Source organism: Cryptomeria japonica, chromosome 3 (assembly GCF_030272615.1).
Source record: "Cryptomeria japonica chromosome 3, Sugi_1.0, whole genome shotgun sequence".
Classification (NCBI taxonomy): Eukaryota; Viridiplantae; Streptophyta; class Pinopsida; order Cupressales; family Cupressaceae; genus Cryptomeria; species Cryptomeria japonica.
Window position 1 is genome coordinate 82,410,289 of NC_081407.1, and position 23,348 is coordinate 82,433,636.

At 32.7% G+C, this 23,348-nt stretch overlaps 1 pseudogene; it reads right to left on the reverse strand.

Moving 5' to 3' along the window:
- LOC131873960 (high mobility group B protein 15-like) overlaps positions 1–21,053 on the reverse strand; it is an 86,695-nt pseudogene extending 65,642 nt beyond the window's left edge.
- Between the last annotated feature and the right edge of the window lie 2,295 nt (positions 21,054–23,348).

Sequence of the window (23,348 nt, forward strand, 5' to 3'; positions counted from 1 at the left end):
TTCAGATTGTTTAGTTTCAATATTTATAAGAGGATGGTTGTGCTAGGTAGGTAAGTGAATATTATTTTTTTGGTTTATTATTTTTCTTAGAAGAGAATGGGGAAATTTTCAAAAGGTGAAAAGAAATTTTTTAAAATTTAAAAGTGTTTTCTATGTCATGACCCAATGGTTACATAAGGTACTCAAGATTTGCAAAGACCTATTTCTACAAATTTTTCATGACAAGTAATGAGATGGTTATGGTGGGTAGATAAACTAATAATAATTATTATTTGTTTTTCTTATAGGAGAATGGGGAATTCAAATTTTTAAAATGTTATTTCTATAATTTCACACAACTAACCATCCACAATATTCTACCCAACCAACCATCCACATGCATGCCTACATCTCAAGCAAACCAAAACCACTCTCACATTGCTCAAAACAACAAATCCATGAAAAACCTTCTAGTAAATATTGGTAAATCATGAAGGAAAAAATAAACACCTTTGGAAGAGCCTATGGAATTCATCTTGCAAATACTTGTCGCATCCAATCTAATTACACTTCCTACGAATGGACCTTTTGAACCTTGAATAAAACCATCATGCTGGAATGATAATGAATTTTGTGAATATAGTAGGAACATATGACATAAGACTTGTAATTGCAACAAGATTGAAAATATAATCTAATACCTTATCAAGCAAGGTGACATTAGTATTGAAGAACATATTAATAATTCACCTACTGAGGATTTAGGTATATGCCAAGATACATTTTTCAAGAACGATCAAAATTATCCAATTATGTCTACCAATGGCCCATCTCGTAACAATCACACCAATGACATATCTATCTCCCATGAAAATTTTGACAAACAAATATCTCCATCTCTCTCATCATTCCCTCATCCCCTAAAGCATTAAATAACAAAAATCCCACCATCTCCAACAAACAATGAATTCAACAAGGACACCTTTTAAGTTTATCCTCGAGGGCTACCAACTATACAAATCCAAGATAATCCACTTCTTGATATTAATCCCTCTCATGAGTAAAAAATTCTAGAGTCTATGCCACCATACAATCCATTGCCAATCAAATCCAATCAAGGGAGTCCCATTCAAGATCCATCTCCATCATTACCAAAACATGAAATTTATTGAATAATCACTAATGCATATTCAAACTCATGTCCCATATTAAGAGGGTAATTAAAAACACAAATTAAAAAGTCCTAAAGTGAATCAATATCAAGATCTCAAAGCTTCCTCATCTCATCCAATTTTTGATGAAGATACCATCTCCCTAGATTCTAATGATGATACCACTACCCATTTTCATTCCTTCCAAGATGATACCCTTCCATCACAAGAGGAAATTTTCCTTCCAAGTCTCATTCATAAATGTGGCATCGCTGCCTATTAGGGAAGTCATTTCAACATTGATATGATCACTAAGGGCTAAGATATATTTTCACTCAATTGAATCTTAATGCCTATTAGAGGAGGTACTTGGAATTGATTTGTAATTATAATTTTGAGATTAGTTACATAAAGCGAAAGGAAAACAAAGTGGCAAATATATTGAGATGCAGACATCATATAACTGTCATGGTTTTAGACCACATAGATTTCAAGACTGGGTGCTACAACAAGTAGAGGGAGATCGGTATTACTAGTAGTTAAAAGAACCCCTTTAGATTAACCCTGAAGACCATGGATATGAAGGATTCATTTTTGAATATGATGGTCTATTAAGATATCAAGGCAAAATGTTTGTGTTGGAATCTGTAGAGCTAAGAAGTCTAATACGAAAAGAGATTCAATAGGCATAATATTCAGGTCATGCAAGACTCACTAAACTCCTGACAATGTAAAACCTATTTAGTTCTAGAAGGGTGTGAAAATGGATGTTGCAAGGTTTGTAGTCAATTTTTTGAATACCAGATGGTGAGATAAAACACAAACTTCCAATAGGTTTGTTACAACCTAATATTGTACCAAAATGGAAGTGACAAATAATTAGTATGAACTTTGTCCATGTATTTCCAATGTCCATAAATAAGCATAATGATATACTAGTAGTGTTTGATAGATTTACTAAGGTAGCCCATTTTATACACAAAAACTTACCAGATAGAGCACCCATTATAGACCACAAATTTGTCTAAGACATATTAAGAATACAGGGGGTACCATAAAAGATAAGATCAAATAGGGATTCTAGAAAGACATCTAGATTTTGGCAAGCCATGTTGCAGCCTTAGGTACTCAACTGAACATTAGCGCAACCTACCATCTAGAAATAGATGGACATGCAAAGAGGGTCAATCAGGTTCTAAAAGACCTTTTGAGAATGTATTAAATGGATCAATAGTACAAACAAGAAGATTACTTACCCTTGGTTGAATTTTCTTAGAATTATTCCTATGAGTCATCCATAAAGATGGCACCATTTGAGGCATTATACAGAAGGAGTTGTATAAATCTTGTGTCAAATATTTTTCAAGCTTGGGGTTTAAAAATTTGGAGACTATTATATTTCAATCTTAGTTCTTAATTTCTTCAATGGTTGAACTATTTCCAATGTTTTGATAAACACTACTTTCATTTTGGTGTAATGTTGATACTTTAAATCATTGAGGATAATGATTCACAAGGGGGAGATATGTTAGATCCCTTGTTTTCATTGATACTATTCTATACTATATTTGTATTGATTTGTAATTTTCAGTTAACGTTAATTAAACAATGGTACATAATTTCACGTGTGAAATAATTCTGAAAAGTCAATAAGTTTTATATTGTTATCTAATCATATTTATACATTTTAGAATTATTGATAATATTTCAAGCTAAATACATTGTTATGACCTAGTGATTGTAGGAAATTCATTATCCTTCAAGAAGGGAGGGAAAGTATCATTAGATACAGAAGATAAACAAGTGAAGGGTTGAGCTACCATTGATTCTGTGAAGCCTGCAAGTATTTTGTCATGTTATGTTTTGATGATAGAGACTAAGGTTGTGGAGTCATGAACTAGGTTTCTATTATGGTTAACAGTAGATAGTCACTCTATTTATTAGGGTTTCTTTTAACAAAGAACTCATGATGTTGACTTAAGCTTTTGTACATCTAAGACCAAGCTAAAAATCAAATTAATAATCATTTTTGACTTAAACTTTAATTCTATTAAAATGTAATTTATACTTAAATGACTATATGTGAATAACTCAACAATATAAATCCTTTCTCTTATTGTAACAATAGAAATCCTTTCTCTTAGTAGAATAACTCAACTTGTTTCCTTCATCACATCTTGCATCAAACTTTCATATATCCTCATCTCTTTTGATATAACATTTGTTTCCAAAAACTCTAAAATATCTAACTATATGAATATGACCAAGCCATAACTCATAAGGAGTCTTACCAAAATCACCTTTTATATACCCCCGATTGAATGTGTAAATAGAAATGCTAACAAAATTTCTCCAAAAGGTCTGTGCAACATTTCCTTCAATCAACATAGTCCTAGGAGCATCCAAAATAGTTATGTTCTTCCTTTCAACAACTCCATTGTGTTGAGGGGTTATAGGTGAAGATAACTATCTTCTAATTCCATTCCTCATAAAATGAATCAAACTCAATGGATGTGAACTCTCCTCCTCTATCAAATCTCAGACAATTCAGCTTCAACCATGTCTGTGTCTCCACCTTATCTTTGAATATCTTGAATTTCTCAAGTGCCTATGATTTCTCCCTTAGAAAGGTAACCCACATCATTCTAGAATAGTAATCAATCAACAACATGACATATTTGTCACCATAACACCAATATTTTTACGTGGCAACCTGGAAAGGGAAAAGCCATGTTGGGATTGAGTACCCCCAATATTATTATACTATGACTAGTAGTAGATCAATATTACATGAGGGGAATGCACATGCATTCAGGCACACTGCCTAGAGCTCACTGTTCAATTACAAAAGGGCTACAACCTGGAGGAAGGCTCACTACCTTACAGGCTAATAAAAAATTATTACAATGAGTAATGAACTAAAGAAAAGCATCTAACTATGCCAAATGATAGTTTCGATTAGGCACAAAGTGATTTTTTGTTGTTGTTTTGATAAATTTCTCTATTGTGCTTTGCTAATAGTTACTAGATCACCAAAAATTAAGGTGCATACGTGAAAATATGCTCAATCACTCCCAAAATCATATCCCATATCATATAATCTCCCAAAAACATTATCCAAGTTGATCTTATATATCTGCACTAACAAAATTGATCTCCCACAATTTAGCTTCTCAAAATATCAAAATATTAAACATGTAGCTTCAAGTCAGCTCAAATCTTCACAAAACCATATTCCGGATCCAAAACATATGATCAAACGCTTCCCATAAGTTGGTCCAATTACCTGGAGCTTACCAACCACCACTGGAATCATCTCAAAGAATCTGGTCCATACGTTACACCACCAATTATGAAGATAATCCTTTTTTACAGTTCTACTGGATACTGAACCTTCTAACATGCTTAATAAACAACAACAAAGGATAGTATAGTGTGATAATCTACTTCTCATACTCAATCAACTTAACTCTGATCATTGAAACCAAAAAAACATCACCAGAAATGAGAAATGCTCACCAAAACTATAAACTAAGTATCACTGACAAACTTATACCAAAACTTACTCAACACTGTGAAAAATGATAAATGCTCACCAAAACTATAAACTAAGTATCACCGACAAACTTATTCCAACAATATTCCCCTTAGGCATTGATGGAAACATTGTGAAAAATGATAAGTGTTCCAAAACTCCAAAAACTGCAAGAAATCCAACAATCTAAAATCTGTACACTCAATTGACTCCCCCTAGAAATGAGAATCATTTTTTACCGCTTTCTCCCAAATCTCTCCCCCTTTGACATTAATGGAAAAGGGTAGGAATCCACCAAAACTTATGTACAAATGAATGCAATAATTTACATGAATTTAAAAATGTCTGCATAAGTGACCTTTAAGGATTTCAAGTACTTGTTCCATCCTCCAAGGAAAAAATCTAAAACATTTATTAAGGCACGAACATATATGCATGAATTTCAACGCCTTTGAGATCAAATGGCATCAGTTTACCTAAAGCACTAATTGCATCCTGCTAAGCTCCAAGTAAGGTGTCGATTTAGGGAGTGATCAAACTTCTTAGATTTCCCACTTTGCTTAACACTTTTTCTTTTTCCTTATGAAAGCCATTTATTTTTTCAGTGATATCCATTATTTGAGCTTCAAGGGAACTTGAAAAAACTGAATAAGGGACAAATGAATGACCAATACCAACTAGTTTCCCTTCAAGATCTCTTATTTTCTTATCAATATTTGTAGTAAATTTGGGCAAAAAGATACATGATTTGAATATTTTGTTGCCTTCATCTAATGCATCTTCTACACTCTTCATGACAGTTCTTAGACTTATTCTATCTCCCTAAACCATCTTTAAATTTTGTTGCAACTGCATCTCATTAAACTTATTCTGAACTAATTAATCCACAACCTTTTCTAATGAGTCAGAATGAGGCTCAACAACACTTAGCATATTCTTTAGCTTTCCGGATGGTGAAGCACCAGAATCCTATCTGAAATCTGGCAAAATCTTTTCCAAAACTTCTATTGCTAAAGAGATAACTTCTCTTTACTCAAATTGTTATTTCAGCAGGTCCTCACTTGCCCTTATCTATGCAAGAGTGGCAAGTTTAAGTTCTTGAAGAGGGAATAGGGTCTTAGATCTACTGGACCATGAGAGAAATCATCCTCAACATCTGCAATTTACTTACCTTTGTTAGAAATAGTGACTGGTATTATGGTTGTCAAAGCCTTGTCAAATTTCTCTTTACTCTTCTCCTTCCCAACTTCTTTATTCTTATCCTCTTCACCACTCTTACAATCTCCGTCACCCTTTCCCACTATACCTAACTCCTTAGCTATCATCTCTACTATGATCTCAATCTATGGAGGATCTTGAATAGCATTACCAGAGTTGTTGATTTCATGATTTGCTTCCTGTCCAACTTGATTGACGGATAGCTAATCTTGCTATCCACTAGGAACATTTGCAAAGACATCTGGGATAGATGGAGTACCCTTAGGCCTAGAGACTATTGCATGTTCTTCTAGAATAGATTTTTCTTGAGAAGATTCTTTTAGAATCACTTCTATGCCCTTCTCTATCAAAAAAATTTCAAAATTGCTTTGGTTTCTTTTATGACTTAATCCTTTTTGCTGACCATAAGCCTGTTAACTCTCCTCTTGCTTCTAAACCTATCCTTTGGAACCTTTAGTAGATCAATGGCTTATTCCTTAGAAATATTATGAGATAAACTTACTAGTACATATTCTTTTATTCTCTCATGCTCAAGTGAAGTTGTATGTCTTCTTGCATCCCAAATGTCATACAAACTCTTGGGGATCATATATTATAATTCTATCAAACCCTTACTAAATTTATCTATATACTTTACAATTGATTCTTCTATAGCTCGCTGGTCTTTATCCTCAAAATTCTCATAATATATAGAAACATTTTTTAAATTTCCATCTTTCAAAATCTCATCAATTAACTACTGCAAAGCCATAGGAAGCACAATTTCATATGGGCCTCCAAGTTTTACCGAACTTGAGGGCATCATCTATCTCGGATTTTTTCTTGCCTACTCTTGTCTTGCTAAATTGCTCTCCTTGTGACTTAGCTTTCTTGATATGAAGAGAATCACTAGATGTAGGTTAATGGACTACCCTTACATAAGTGGTAGTCTTCTTTACTTCCCTCACCTCTTCATCCAACTCTGTTTCATCTTCTGCTGCAACATATTTCCTTGTAGATTTCTCCTTCTTCCCCTTCTCAGCTCCACCAATAGATGTTGGTTTAGGATTGGGTGGAGGTACCAGATTTTATACACCAGAGGTAGGTGAAGATTTGCTAGGTTTGGCCTTGGATTGCCTTGGTCTGGTTTGAGGCTTCACAATATCCTCTTCCTTCAATATATTTTGTGCTCTATCCCTTTGCACAACTTCTCTTGTAATACCTATATGCTCTATAAACACTTCAACTTTTTTCCTTATTTTCCTTTTCCTTTCCAGTTCAGTGAATTTCATGTCCAAGTCCATATACTTCTCCTTAAATGTGCTAAATCTCTTCTCTCTCTGCTCCACCAGTTGGGTCAACATGTGTTGAGCATATGCATCAAGTGTGTTAGAATCAACCTTATACCCAGTGGGCATGATCCACATATTTCTTGGCTCAACTACCTCCATCAGACATTGATCCTTGTCCACCATAAAATAGATAGTTTTCTCGTATTTCTCTACTATGGTCTTAGGAATTCTCTCTTTGTCTTTCATAGTGGCTTGGAAGTTCTTGAAATATCCCCATAAGGTAGATATTCTCATTACATTGTCACCTATACCCGACAGTCCTTCCTTAATTTTCATAGCCACGGGTTTGTCATAAGCCCATTGCAATTTTCCTATACTAGGGATCTCATTCATGAAGTATAATGCTAAAAAGACAATAAGGGATCCAAACTTGAAGGTATGTTTCTTGTCTTCCTTATTTTCTTCAAGTTTCTCATCAATTCACATAGGAGTACTAAACAAAGATCATATCTTTTATCCTCCTTGAGTATCTGATATGGAGAGAATAGGGAAGTACCAGAGACTGGGTTCTGCCTACTAGATTGATATACCTTGTAGCCCACTACCATTGAAGAAAATCTTACATAATTCTCAACTATGTCACTAATTGTCATCAATCGGTTGTCATATTGGGAACCGGTAATAGCTACCACAGTGGTGTTCTATACTTTCCTCAGACTATGAATCTCACAAGTTGCACTCAAGCATGTGACTACTTGAATGGATTGCTTTGTAATCTTATGAGGTCTGTCCAGCCATATGAACTCATCATGAACCCTTCTAAGAATGTATCAGACCCATTCCACCTCATCAAATACCAGATAATAGATAAATTGTGCAAAACCCTTGTCATGAAGAATCTTGTATTCGGGCTTCAGATTTCCCAAACTATTCATCATATGCCTAGTACCATTGTCCCACCAAAAGGACCCATTTTAATGATTTCCAATGTTGGTATTTTTCATAATTTTTAATATGTTTCATGAGGATAGGTATAAAAAAAATCCTTACCCTATCATTTGAAACATATCTCAATTACATTCCACCTAAAGAAATTCAAATTTAAATGAGCAAGAAAACAAGCATCATTGGAGTAGTAAAGGAGAATTCAATTATTTAGATTTAAATAATTCAAGTTGGCATCGATGATCAAGTTCTTCCAAAGATATCCATGAATTCCTACATGACAACATTAACCTTTTCATGGAGATTTCAAGATAAAAGAAATTCATAAAGGTACACAATTTCAATTAAGCATTTCAATTCTAGATATAGACTCTGCCCTATTAATGCACACTTTCTTTTCTATTTTATTTATCATAGGGTTAATTCCAAACTCAAATTCTGGAGAGAACAAATATAGATCTAGATGAGACACACAAAACCATATATTAAAGAAGCAAAAAATTTGGGTCAAGGTCACCTGGCATCCATGATTGACACTTTTTCTAAAAAAAAAATCCAAGGAGATACTAAGAGCAACATCATGATTTTTAAACTATTTCCACTATCCACATCTAACACTTTTGAGTCATGTTTGCGTAGCATCATTGACCTACATTTTTTAGCTAATATTTTAGACATAGGTTCCTCTCTACTCTACATTCCATTTCTAGACCTGCACATGATGTCTTGATACATTTTCTAAAACTCTAAATGCATGTTTATCATTTTCAATTTTACATAATCACCTTAGCTCTTGCATTTCAATTCATGACATTTAAAAATCAATTTCAACTAAAATCAGGTAAGTGAATCCAATTTCTGCTCAATCCCTTTCCCAATAGGTTTTGATGTTAAGTTTATTGAATTTCATTTACCTTAATGTGATGTGTGATAAATGGGTTTGATTCCTAGCTTACATGTTTAAACTAGTCAACCCTAATTTTCAACATTACAAAGATATTAATTTAATATTTATTTATTTGAGATATAAGAATTGAATCAAAATAAATTAATATTTTTTTTTCCCAAACTATCTTAAGACCCCCACTTACTATTTTTGGATAGTGGGACTTATTATTTTTAGTAAGTTTTATTTTGAAAATGGAACATGACATATTTGGTGACACATAATTGGTATATTATTAACCAAAGGGTGTGGCAAAGTTGTGAGACAACATTGTACTTATTTTCTATACAATTCATCACTTTATCTTCATATCTTGGAGAAGTTGAGATATGGCTAAGTATGACATATAATAAGTTCATGCAAGTTTAGCTACATATGAATTATGTGGTCATTACAACCATGCTTCATATCTTGGGTAGGGTGAAACTTTGATGGTCATTCATGTTCATAGATTAGTATTTTAGATTTAAATCATTTTCTTATTATAATCCTCTTTTTTTTTCTGTTTCTTGCCAATTTTTTGTTTGCATCGAAGAATTTTTATTGTATTTTGATTTTCCCATTTTCCCTTGTATCCTTTGTTAGTATACTCCCTTGAAAACATTTAGAATTCCTTTTGCATCTACAACTATGCACATCTCCAACTAAAGTAATTATTTCCATCCAACTTAAGATTGCATTATTATAGCTATCTATTATACCTTATTTCTGTTCATATTAATAACCAATCTAAGATAATTGGGCTCCTTCAATTAGCTCTATCAAGCTATTCATGTGCATCTAAGTTTAGGCTAGGATATGAAAGCCCTAATAGTGATCTTAACTTTTCATAAACAATGTCAGCACACTTCAATGATTTGTCATGTACATGGGGTCACTCAAAATTGGATATAAAAAAATTTGTGATAGGTTGGTCACTAATAACTATATTACCGTTTTGTGGAATGATATGGCCCATATATGTAGTAACAAACTATTCAAAAATTATGATGTGGCAAGGGAACATTTATTGATATATCCAACATTTTTTCTCTCTTCTTGGTTTAAGATGACCACATCAACAAGGTTGATATATCAACATTTTTGTTCTCTCAAATGAAAGTCATATTTATGATGTTAATAAGGTTGTAAATACATCATTTGTATTGGAGAATAAATGTGAAAAGTGGATTCACTTCACAATTCTACCAAAAGACTATGGCAGTGGATAAATTACCGATATCTCTATGGTTGGCAAATGGCCCACTATCAGTGATTTGAGCAACCCATTGTCATTGGCCAAAGATCAAGGATGGGAACTACTACACGTTTTTAATATGCTTAAAGGTTTTTGAAAGGTAGCATAGCATTTTCTACTTGTCAGACCAACAAGTTACCATGTTGTCTACAGTTTCATTCTTTTTCCTGAAGAGCTTCAATGTTAAGAATTTTTCAGGCCCATGCTTTATCCATGTTGATAAGCATTTCTACTAAACTTTGTAAAGTTGTGTGCTACCTTTCGTTAAGGAACTTGGCATCGTAGATTGATTCCTATTCATCATAAGTCCAAATGCAAAATTAGTGAAGGAGTTAAACCATAAGTTTATCAACTCAATGGGTTCATTTGTGAGCTATTTGTGAATACAATTAGGTGAGAGCATTGTGCTTTATGCTAGGTTGTGGTGCATCAGCTAAATATAAAACAAGCATTGCTAATCTCAACCAATGGCTCATGACTGTAGACATTGAAGCCTAAGGGGTCTAGGTTGTTGATTATTTTGGGTACTTAGAAATTAAAGTCTTGACATAAATGAGGAATGTACCATCTGATGTGTTCTTATTGGATGTTCTTGTACATAAATTAAAGTCTTGACATTGAAGCCTAAGGGGTCTAGGTTAATTGTTGCTGTTCGCTGACATTATAGTCCAAAGTAGTTAGCTGACTTATTGATTTAAGGTAATAGAGATTAAACTAGTTAAAGAAGCCTTCTCAAATTAAGTTGAATAGGTAGATGAAAGAAATCTTTAATGATGCCTATGGAATCCAACGAAGAATATGCTTAAGGCAATCATTGATTGATTGGGATAACAAGATATATTTCTGAATAAGGAAATCTGATTTTGAAGGACATTCTCTAAACGCAAAGAAGTCAGCTAAGGCAATTGAATGATTGTCAAACGATGCCCTGTTATTTGTGGAATTCAAGATACATAAAGACTCATTGCTAATGGCTACTTTCCAGCCTTAATTTGATGATAGAAATCACAAAAACTGGGTTGCAATAGACACCATGCTTACACCTTTGAAGACAATAATCCCTTGCTTCCATGAGAGTGTCCTATGAACTAATAATAGAACACATTCCTATACACTTATAATGGAACACATTTTCGAAAGAGGTTATTGCAACAAATTTAACGAACAATGATAACATTGTCTTTCCAATGGCATGTGCCTTTAGAATACCAGGCTCTCCTCCACTTTCATTTTATTGTTTATATTGTAATACTATAGAATAATGTACAGTCTGGTATCAACAAATCCCTCTAACATAAGAACAGAAGGGGTCAATTAAGACACTAGAAGACAAAAGAAAAAGACATGGCTAGTATGAAGTAACTTATTTAGCCTAAAAGTAGGAATCAATGAAGGCAATGGAAGGCAAAAGTGATGATATGGCTCAAATGATGGTTATTTATATTAGTTTGACAGATGGATGAATTTTATTTTTGTTATTTCGACTGAGTTATTTAAAGTGTCTTAATCTCGGTTATTTATATTAGTTTGACAGCTACAGACCTTTGGTATGCTGCAATTGCATCCACTATGTATTTGGCATTTTTGTGACAGCTCCTTTCTGATGTTTGGCTGTAATCTGCTATTTTCTAGCTAAAAGCTTAATTCAATAAACCAAAAACAACTTGGCACACTGTCAATTGTGATCATCCGTTGGAGATTATAATCCCAAATGCTCATTTATATCTGCCAGTTGCAATTAACTCCGTATCCTCCAGTCTGTCATCATATCTGCAGCGCTAACACAAACATTTAAGACAAGCATTCAAGCAGACTTTCTTTGGATTTGAAAAGATTTTCTATTAACTCCTCCAACATGTTCATTGTCAAGTCACATGTTCTTTTTGGTCAGTTCAAAAATATATATTATTTTGTGCGTGCTCTATCTTCTCCGTAGTGTGTGGGTGGTTTATATAATTTTTGAATCATTGTTCACTCTTTTAGAGTCCAGCTCTACAGAGCTGTTAGAAGTTGAGTCTGTATCTATCGATATAAATGTATCAACCGTAAGTCTGTCAAATGAAATGATGTATAAGACAGTTAATGTGTGACTGAAGAAGGTTGTCATTGTCAATGAGTTGAAGCTCTGTAATATTTTTATTGATGAATATAAATTTCATTTTAGTTTTTATATATCTGCTCCTTCTGCTACCAACACCATCATTGTTTGACATCATTCCTATCCCTGTGAAAGCCAGCATGACATAGAGCACTAAAGTTGCATTTGACAACAGAGAACACATGTTAAACGTTGGGTGATCATAAGCCTCCTTTACAGACAATTGTAGCCAACTGCTTAGATTTAGATTTTACCTAAACTGATTCATAAAGGAACTAAATTTTCTACCTTAGAGTAAATAATAAGGTTACTTTGTTCTAGCCTTGAACAGAAGAATAGGATTCCCTTGGTCGATTGGGAAAAAGGTCTAAGGTAGAAAATAATCTAGAGGCCTAAGCATAAGAGATTATTGTTACCTAAATATGGCTCTCCTTGCAAAAATTGGGTAGAGACTTACCTTTGAAAGGATGGACTATTCAAATGTGATGAAAATAAAATACTTTCATGGGAGGGATAGTAGATCCTTTCTAGTTGATGATGCTCTACCTTGGGGTTTTCACATATGGAATAATTTTCTAAAAACTAAACCTTTTCTTCTAAAAGATGCTCTTCAGTTGTTTGGGAATGTAATATTTTGTAAGGAACCTTCGTCTTCTGCTATCCCATTGGAATATCACTTGATCTACTTAGCTATTGAGAAAGATTTGGTTAATAGTTTTGAAATCATTGTTGAAGATTATGGAATCCAACTTCTTCTCCATTTGAGTGGAAAATTAATCCTATAGATTTTAATCAACCACTTCAAATGACGGTTTAGGAACACTCAAGGATTATACATAACTTAAGATTCTTTAGGTTAGAAACTAAAGACAAACTGATTGGGCCTCTTCCAAAGATAAGAATTATTTCATCAAGTCTAGTTTTCATGTTCAGGCTCCCTTATAACCTTCTTAGTTCAAATGGATGAGCATTAAAAGTACCAAAATGATACCAAAAATTTGCTTCTTCTAGACGATTGTCTACCACAAAAAGTTTCTCACTATTGATAACCTCTAGAAATGGGGAATCCACATCGATGAGTTATCTAAAGGGGAATCAGGTCAGGCAGGTGGGATTAGGATCATCAGGGATCCCAATGGCAACCTAGTATTGGCCTATGCAATTAACCTTGGCATTCAAACTTCCATCTTGGCAGAAGTGGTGGTGCCTTATTATAGGATATCTATTGTCGAAGACAAAGGATATCAAATAATTATTATTGAGGGTGAATAAACTATTGTCATCATGATGCTACAAGGTAAAGGTATGTTAGGCTAAAGTATTAAAGATCTAATCACCAAATACCAAATACGGAAGTTTTGTAGCCACATTTGGCAACATAAGAATCAACCACACCCTTAAAGAGGGGAACAAGTGTATGGACAGGTTGGTTAACCTGGTTTCCTTCTCAAACAAGATCAAAATATGAACAGTGCTACACAAATTGCGTAAGGATATTTATGCCATGATTCACATCTAAAGATCTAAAGATCGCCTTTTTATTTATTGTATTTCCATCCCGTCCTTCAATACGTGGGTGTCCTTCAATACTGGGTTATTTAACTGTGTATCACTTGTTTCACATACTAAACTGTTAAATTATTTATATCTTTTTATTATAAAATAATTTAAGTCAAATATCACATTTAAAGACTCTTGATTTTATTTCTTTTAATCATTTATTTTCAATTTTTCTTAAAAATAATAATATTTATCTTAACTCTTCTACAAAATCATTGGTTCATTTATTTGTTGTAACATAAGTTTATTTGAAATTTATTTAAGTAGCTCTTCGATAATATAAATTGTTTATTTTTGTCTAAAAAAATAATAATATTATTTCTCTTACCAACCCTACATAACCAATTGATCATTTATTTTGTAGAAGGCATAAATTTAATGTAATATTTTAGAAATAACCTTTTAGAAATACAAATTTTCCTATTCTCGTCACTTATTTGTCATGAGGCATAAGTTTAGTGGAAAATTGTACAAACAAATCCTCCCAAATATTCACAACCCTACGGTTGAATCACCAAGTAGAAAACTCTTAGAAAACTGAAACCATTGATTTTCCTTAAAAATAAAACAATATATTTCTTACCTACCCTCCTTAAAAATTGAACCACTAGATAAGAAACTCTTTGAAAATTGAATCTATTGCTTTTCTTTAAAAATAAAACAATATATCTCTTACCTACCCTCCTTAAGTATTGGATCACTTATTTACTATGTGACATAAGTTTAGTTGAAAAATATAGAACCAAATCATTGAAATTCTCAAACACCATATGTAACCATAAGATCACAAGATAAGAAACTCTTTTAAAATTGAAAATAATGATTCACTTAAGAATAAACAATGTTTCTTTAACCTACTCTTCTTAATTATTGGACGGCTTAATTAAAACGATTTCCATTTATTTTCTCTACTTAGCAACTATAGTTTGAGGAATTTCATTTAGTAAATTAGAGAATGTGTTCAGAGATTTTATGTTGTAAGGCTACTACGAGAAACACTTTCAATGGAACAAGAAAATTATACAGGTGAATGAATAAGCCTTTCAATTTTGAGTTCATTTTTGCTCCTTTTTTATGTTAGAATGATATTTATTTATCCATTTTTCTTTTTTTCTACATTGTATTCTACTATAGTGTGTAGGTTGGTTTTTTCTTTGAGTGTAATGAAAAATACCAACTGCAAAGAGATGCATGCACAAAGAAGACAAGCTCCAGAAGTGTGTCCACAATATGGAAGCTAACAAAGGTGAGTATCATATTTCCTTTGTTTCTAATGTATTTAATAGTTTTCTCAAAAAGGATTGTATTATAAAATTCATATATATACTAATTCAAGGTCATGTATATTGAGGAAGGAGAAGAGAGAATAGTGGGTTTTATATGAATCATGTTATAGAAATTGAGAATCTTAGAATTATTTTCTCTATGGTGTGATGGTGGAGAGTTATCTTACAATTTTCTTTTAGTTTGGCCTTTGCAAGCAAAGACACCAGAATCTTGAGTGGTCGCTCAAAGGTTGGATAATGAAATAGCTAGAAGTGATTGTTATCAAGGTTGCCAGTAGAGGTAATAGGGAATTTTTTTTGAAAATCAGACAAATATAATGTACTCAAATAGTTTTATAATACCTTTTTATAAGTTAATCACATTTATTTTTATTTTGATGGGGACCAATTTCAAATCGTTTCAAATAATAAGTAATTTAGCAAACATGTAAGGAGACAAGATGGCAACTTGCAAATTCTCTCCCACAAAATGACCAACAAAATTAGCTTGAATGCAAACAAATTATTTCACAAGAAAGGAGAGATATGCCTAGGTAATAAAAAGACAAGTTCTCATTCACAGTTTTTAATTCTATGTAGATATTTGACATAGTTTATAATTTTAAAACATGTGCCAGTCAACTTTCGTGTTATTGAAATTTATGTTGTTCTATCTTATACACTTGCATTCTACATAGCACCTTTATCCAAGTTTAGACAGATGAATGAGATTGTTATTGTGTCGTTTCATTCAGATTATGATGTACACCACGTAAAATCCATATATCTAAACTAACTCATGTTTTTGTGTATATTTTATAAGTTCTCCATGTTTTATCAATAACCAAATCTTTCAATTCGCTCAGTGATTTTGCGTATTTAATTTAAATGGTTAGTGTATGCTTACCAATCTGATAACTGAGTATGTTATTAGTCTATTAGAGAGACATAGTAGACAAAGAGATGTATAAGGAATATTAGTGTGATACAAATTATCAGAAGCAAAATACAGAAGGGTAGGTTTTTTATTGGAAAATAATTTTCACAAGATCTATCTTGCTATGTTATCACATTTAGATGAAAATTTTTCCTCTCTGTTTTCTTTCTATTGAGTGCATATATTAATTAATGCAGATTATTATATATATATATATATATATATATATATATGTTAGTATCAATCATAATGTAATATGGAAAACATAATAAAATTATCATAAAACTCACCTTAAGTAAACTATTTTCTCTAATTGAACCTTAACCTAACACTAACGGAAATCTTATTTAAAACTTAGTAACCTTAATTGAATCTTAACACTAACCTTATTTCAATTCAAACCATTATTTTACCTTAATCCTAAATCAAATATATCTCCTATTACCCTAATTGAATCCTAGCCTTAACATTAACATACCTTAACCCTAACAATAACCATAATTGAACCCTAATCTTAAATTTAATTAAATCTTAAGATTTCGACCCTTACTATATCCTAACTCAAATTGAAAAGTAACTTGTAAACCAAGCCCTTATTGAACTCTAACCCTAACCTAACCTTAACCCCTAACCTTAATTGAATCCTAACTATAATTCATCTTTAACCTTAAATATAATAATATTAAATTTATCCATCGCGCTAACCCTAACCTTAATCTTAAGTGTAATTGAAATCTAATATTTTAATTATATAATTTTTTAAAAATATTTAGATTTCAATAGAATTTACATTATGATACATTAATATGTAAAATTATGAGTTTTAAAAATAAAAATTAACTTATCAAAGTTAAAATCAGAAGGAAAACATGAAGATCAGATTTTCTATTTAAAAAATATAAATTTTTATTTTTATTTTTTATTTTTCCTTATTTATTATCTCTCATGTGTATCTGACTTTCCTCTATTTTCACTTGTTTGTCTTGCTTCGCTATCACACCCAAATAAAGAATTCTCCTAAAACCCATTCCTATTCAAATTAATCCATTAGAAAGGTTTTGTTTTCTTTTTATTCACGGAATAAAATATGCAAGGATTACGATTTGAGGTTCAATAAAACTTCCAGTTTCTCAAGCTTAGATTAATGGAATATTGTATGCATGGACTAGAATATCAGAACAAAAACAGCACAAAGGGACCAAAAATGTTCTGAGAGTAGAAAACACAGAGAACATAACCTCATAAAAAAAATTAGGGGCAAATTAACCAGTCCCACTAATCGACAGGACAAACCGAAACCGAGGGCCAACATCAAACAGACAGAACACCAGAGACATTGCTTAGGCGAATTTTCATCCACCTCCTCTTTACCCTGATCAGAAGACACCTTCTTCATGAATTGATACCCGACAAAGAAATTTTAATCATTTGAAATTTTGATAATAAAGTTTATCAGGATTGATGAGAATCTGTAATCAAATTTACACTGAATCAAATCAGTTTGTGAATGTAAAATTTTGTTAAAAGTCCAAGAATTATATATATTTAGGCGAATTTGTTTCATGATATTAATTTTATGGAGCACCTAATTGATAATTTTTGTTTACATTCAATCTTAATTTTTTGTGTAATTTAAATATCATAATAAAGCTTCTTAATAAAAGAGTAGGGAACATTACAATATCTGCACATGAAAATAGGAACCCTCACCAATTTTAATAAAATTAAATCTGTCATGACTTCCAATACATTCAGTTACTATTTGATACTCTTTGAACTAATGTTCAATATCTTTAGCAAATTGAAGAAAATTTATCCCCAATATTTAGAAAAGAATTATAAAATCTCTGGGAGAGATGGGAGAACTTAAGAAATTTACACAAGATGTAGGCAATAGACAATGCAAACTGTTGGTTAGCTATCAGCTAAAATATACTATTAAATCGATTAGTTGTTGAAATTAAGGGGGAGAATGTTGGCATATTAATTTCCCCACATGCATGTGATCAACTGTAGTTTGAACTGCAGTTCATTACATGAGATAAAAATAGAATATTGGTAATTTCTTCCATTTCCATGAGAAGAACGCTAGTTTGTAAGAGCTAAAATAAGAGCTCTAAAAATAGAATTTACATCAAGATTTTAAATGCATGTTTGCTTTTTTATTTTTAGCTGGCAATCATGTGCCAAAGACCTCTATATAAAGAGATAGGTTGTAATGAATTCTCTGTCTTTGATCTTTCGATCATTGATCCTTGATCACGTGATAAGAAGTGTTTTGTATTCAGCTTTGAATAAATATAAAGATTTATCTGTTTTTTAAAGCAATTCTATGATTATTGCTATGTAGCAATTTGTGTTTCTCTCTGTATTCCTGCATTTCACTTATGTACCTTTCCTTATCCTTCAATGCAAGCTCGTGGTAAACCTGATATATTCAATCAGAATAAAATATTAAGAAAGACAACAGAAAAACATTCATTTTTATCTTAAAAAGTAATAAAGAAGACTAATTATGTAGTGGGAAAAAAAAAGTTCATATCAGAACTCATTTCTCTCTTACCGATTTTTCTTCTTCACTTAGATTACTCCACGAATTACCAATCATTTTACTGATCTCCCTATCCTTTTCAAGAATCAATGCTTTCAATTTTGTATACTACTCAGCAAAAAAAAAAAGGTGTAAACACTCCTATTTTGTTTAGGATAATCCGAATCCTTTTTCTTAATTTCATATTTTCTCCTGTGATGGCGATGAGGGCGAACCCCTAAAGTACCATCCCCATCCAAGAAACTAGGTACTTCTCGGAGCTGTTCTCTGGAAAATCCCGTTGGCTCAGAGAAATTAAGTGGTTTATGAGAAAATATCCTGCGGAGTATGTAATTTTGAGGCTTCGATCTAATTATCTTACTCCACAATCCACATGCATTTGACTTTCTCCACATGCTTTTGTTTAACATTGCACAGTCCTATAAATGGAGGCTTTGGGCCTCTTCTTTCACATACAGATCAAAGCGCTGGAAGTTACATGCCGAAATTTATCGAGAAGGTATGTTTTAGATTATACAATTGTGTCAATATTTTAGATTATACCTCATAATTCAGTTAGAAAAATCCTTGTGGAGATTTTACTATTGCTTTTTCACGTATTGCTTTTATATCTGGTTGGAAGACCCTTGTGAAAAATAATGGAACAAGAACTGGTTGTCGTTGGAGAATTTGTGCAAGTTATTTTAGAAACTTAATTATATTCCCTACCTTTCTAATCTTAAATTCAGTTTAGTATTCATAGTTTAAGAAAAGAGGCTCTTTTACTATGGAATGTAGAAGCTCAGAATATATAATTATTATACATTTGTAAAGCAGAGGTTGTGAATGGAACAGGTCAAGGGTGTCTTGCTATGGAGAAAGAAAGCTAGGAAGAACAATAATGAAGAAGCAGGAGGTGGTTGGTATCAATTTGGACCTCTTCTATCTACACATTCAGGGCTACTTCATGTCCAAATTGATGTCGACCACCTCCTGCTTCTTCATTATTGTTAAATTCTTCTTGGCTTTCTTCGTCCATAGCAGGATGGCCTTGACCTGTTCCATTCACAACCTCTGCTTTACAAATGTATAATAATTATATATTTTGAGCTTCTACATTCCATGGTAATGGTAAAAGACCCTCCTTTCTTAAACTCTCGATACTAAACTGATTTTAATATTAAAAAGGTAGGGAAAATAATTAAATTTCTAAAATAACTGGCAGAAATTCCCCAATGATAGCTAGTTTTTGTTCCATAATTGTCCACATTGGTCTTCCAACTGGACATAAAAGCAATACGTGAAAAAGAAATAGTAAAATCTCCACAAGGATTTTTCTAACTGAATTATGGGGTATAATCTAAAATATTGACACAATTGTATAATCTAAAACATAAAAGCAATACGTGAAAAAGAAATAGTAAAAAGAAATAGTAAAATCTCCACAAAGATTGATCTAAAATAATGACACAATTGTAAAATATAAAACATACCTTCTCGACAAATTTTGGTGTGCAACTTCTAGCGCTTTGATCTGTATGTGAAAGAAGATGCCCAAGGCGTCCATTTATAGGACTGTGCAATGTTAAACATAAGCATGTGGAGAAAGTAAAATGCATGTGGCCTGTGGAGTAAGATAATAAGACCGAACCCTCAAAATTACATACTCCGCAAGATATGTTCTCATAAACCACCTAGTTTCTCTGACCCAACACCCACGGTAATAATATAGCCATGTTCGAACTTCCCATACATAAATCCAGCCATGGCATGACCCACAAATGATGCAGGGCTAACTATGAGATGACCCACAGATGATGCAGGGCTACCTATGAGAAAGGAAAATGAAATATATCTTAGCAATAGTCACTAATTCAAGCTACACAAGAATTTATCAGATAAATATGACTAGTTAAATAGAAAATCCAATTTATTCGAATAGTAAACATTAAAAAAATGTTAAGGAATAGAATTGGCAGGAGTTGACAACCTCCAGAAATAGGAATTGAGGCTCTCCTCCTTATTCTCTTGATGTGAGGCTGGACTTCATACAAAACTGGATTAGTAGGTTCATTTAAAATCAGAGAGTTTGAAACAGGGCTTGGAGAAGACAGCAGAAAAAGTCAAGATACTTTTGTCAGATGCATTTCACAACAAAAGAACATGAGAAACATAAGGAGAATTCCACCTACTTTGTGGCAGTGGAATCAGTTGACCCTGGGCCCTAAAGAAGTAAACTTTCTCATAATGATGAAGCAAGGTAATGTACTTAGAACAAAGGATGCGTTGGTTGTTGTTGGTGGAAAATTAAATCCGACAGTTATCTCCTTCCATTTCCTGTCTTCGATGACTTGCCAATAACTGTAAGGAAGTCTATTCATTATACCGTCAACGAAAAATTGTAATCGGTTTGATAATATCCCATTTCTTCAGTATCTATCCTTCAAACTGATTGCAAATGCCTTCCCAGAAATTATTTTTAGAATAAGATATACAGATACATCTGCTTCTAGTATTTTTTCAATTTTTTTTTATATGAGTTACTTAAAATGTTTTCATTCTCATGATTAGAAGGTTAGGTCCTTTGTGATCCTCTAATTGGAGCATCATTACCTGATAAATTGATCAGCTCTTTCTCTAAACGGTTTGACTCGTATATTGGCAAATATAGTAACCATATTCAATTTCATTTGCATCCATTCAACATGATTAAATATATCTTAAGTTGTGTGCCTTGTTACAGACAGCTTGGACTCCATTTACCACATGTTACTTAGTAGGAGCAACAAACACTTATTTTTCAGTTAGGCTCATAGATCTTCTCTTGTGTTGCAAATTTGAGTTTCAACTAGTTGACTTGAAGAAAATTGAAACAACATTAATAGAACCTGCTGTTTTAAAATAAGATAAGGGTATTTTTTTTCTGAGAGTTTCAACTATTAGTATTCCACAGCTCCGTTCAAATGGAAAATAGTTAAAACAGGCAGATAGATTGACGTTAACTTGGGATCTTAATTTTAGGAAACTTAAAGGCCTATCTTTGGAGCTTGCCAAACATGTGAACTACTCATATTGTTAGTGTAACTTCCTGATTTACGGTGAGAATGCAGTGCATAGTCAGTTTTAGTGTTAACTCCAACTAAGCACTCAGTGTGTTATTGCTTCGTTGATTACATGCTTCACGTCCAGTCTTCTCTCTTACTTGTGAATTTCTTGATTGTATGTTGATTTAATGCATAAGCTAACTAAGAAAACTGTGAGTTAAACTCAGTCTGCCTCTTCCATTCCATTCACCAATTTTTGCATGATCTATGTTTATGCATTGGCTCATAATTTGTATAAAATCATGCTTTGGCATGTAATGTAGAGACACAATGAATTAATATATTTTCATTCTTGCAGCTCTATTTTTCTTCTCTGTTTTTTCTGCAAGTTTGTCTTCTTTTTCTAGCTAGGTCTGTATTCTGCAATGCAAAAAATTTAACATGGTATCAGAGCGTGAGAGCTAGGAGGAAGGAAAAATTATTTGCAGGCAGATTTCTAAAGAATGGAAGCTGATGTAAACCTTTGTTCATGGGCCTTGCCTTCATCTTCTCCTTTGTGACACATCGTTTCAGTGGACATGTCTTTCTACTATTAGTGCTAATGCTTCCCTTTTTTTTTTCAAGTTTGATTAGTTCACTATTGGCACCTGTATTTTTTAGTAGTGGCTTCTTCTTGCCTGGTTGAGTAGTGTCATTGGGGTCACTCGTGCAGATTCATGTGCCATGTGCATCTTCCAATGTCAGATGTTTTGCCTTTTTTTGCCATCTAATTATTGTTCGAGTAGTGTCATTTAAGGCACTCATGCAATTCTTGATCTTGATCATCATCTTGACTTGTGAGGAGGTTCTTCATTCAACACTTTCGTTGTCATCATTCGACAGTTGTTCACACTTCTCAAAGGATATTCTTCTGCACATCTTATAATTGCATCTTTGTAATTTTGAGGGAAGGTTTCTTCCCATTGGGTTTTCCCTCTTTCCTCTTTCTTCTTTTTTATCTTTTCCTTTTCTCCTTAGTTGGAATTAAGGCTGGGTGTTAGTGTAACTTCCTGATTTACGCTGAGAATGCAGTGCATAGTCAGGCACTCAGTGTGTTATTGCTCCGTTGATTACATGCTTCACGTCCAGTTTTCTCTCTTACTTGTGAAGTTCTTGATTGTATGTTGATTTAACGCATAAGCTAACTAAGCAAACCGTGAGTTAAACTCAGTCTGCCTCTTCCATTCCATTCCAACAATTTTTGCATGATCTATGTTCATGCATTGGTTCATAATTTGTATAAAATCATGCTTTGGCATGTAATGTAGAGACACAATGAATTAATATATTTTCATTCTTGTTACATTACTAAGCTTACAAACCTAAACTAATTTGGTACTGGCATTCTATGTATACGTATAAAGCTTGAGATGTGAATCATGTCCATTATCCTATAATAAGTGACACTTTTAGTTTTTTTTTGAAAGTTTCTACTCTCCGTGTATCTTCAAAATTTTATTTGATTTTCTTGGAAAGATTTTAGAGACAAACGCAAACATACCAAAAGCATAGTGAATTATTGTTCTCAAACCTTTCCTCTCAAAAATATATCCAGGAAAAAAAATAAGTATATCAAATCAAAGCTTGGATGGT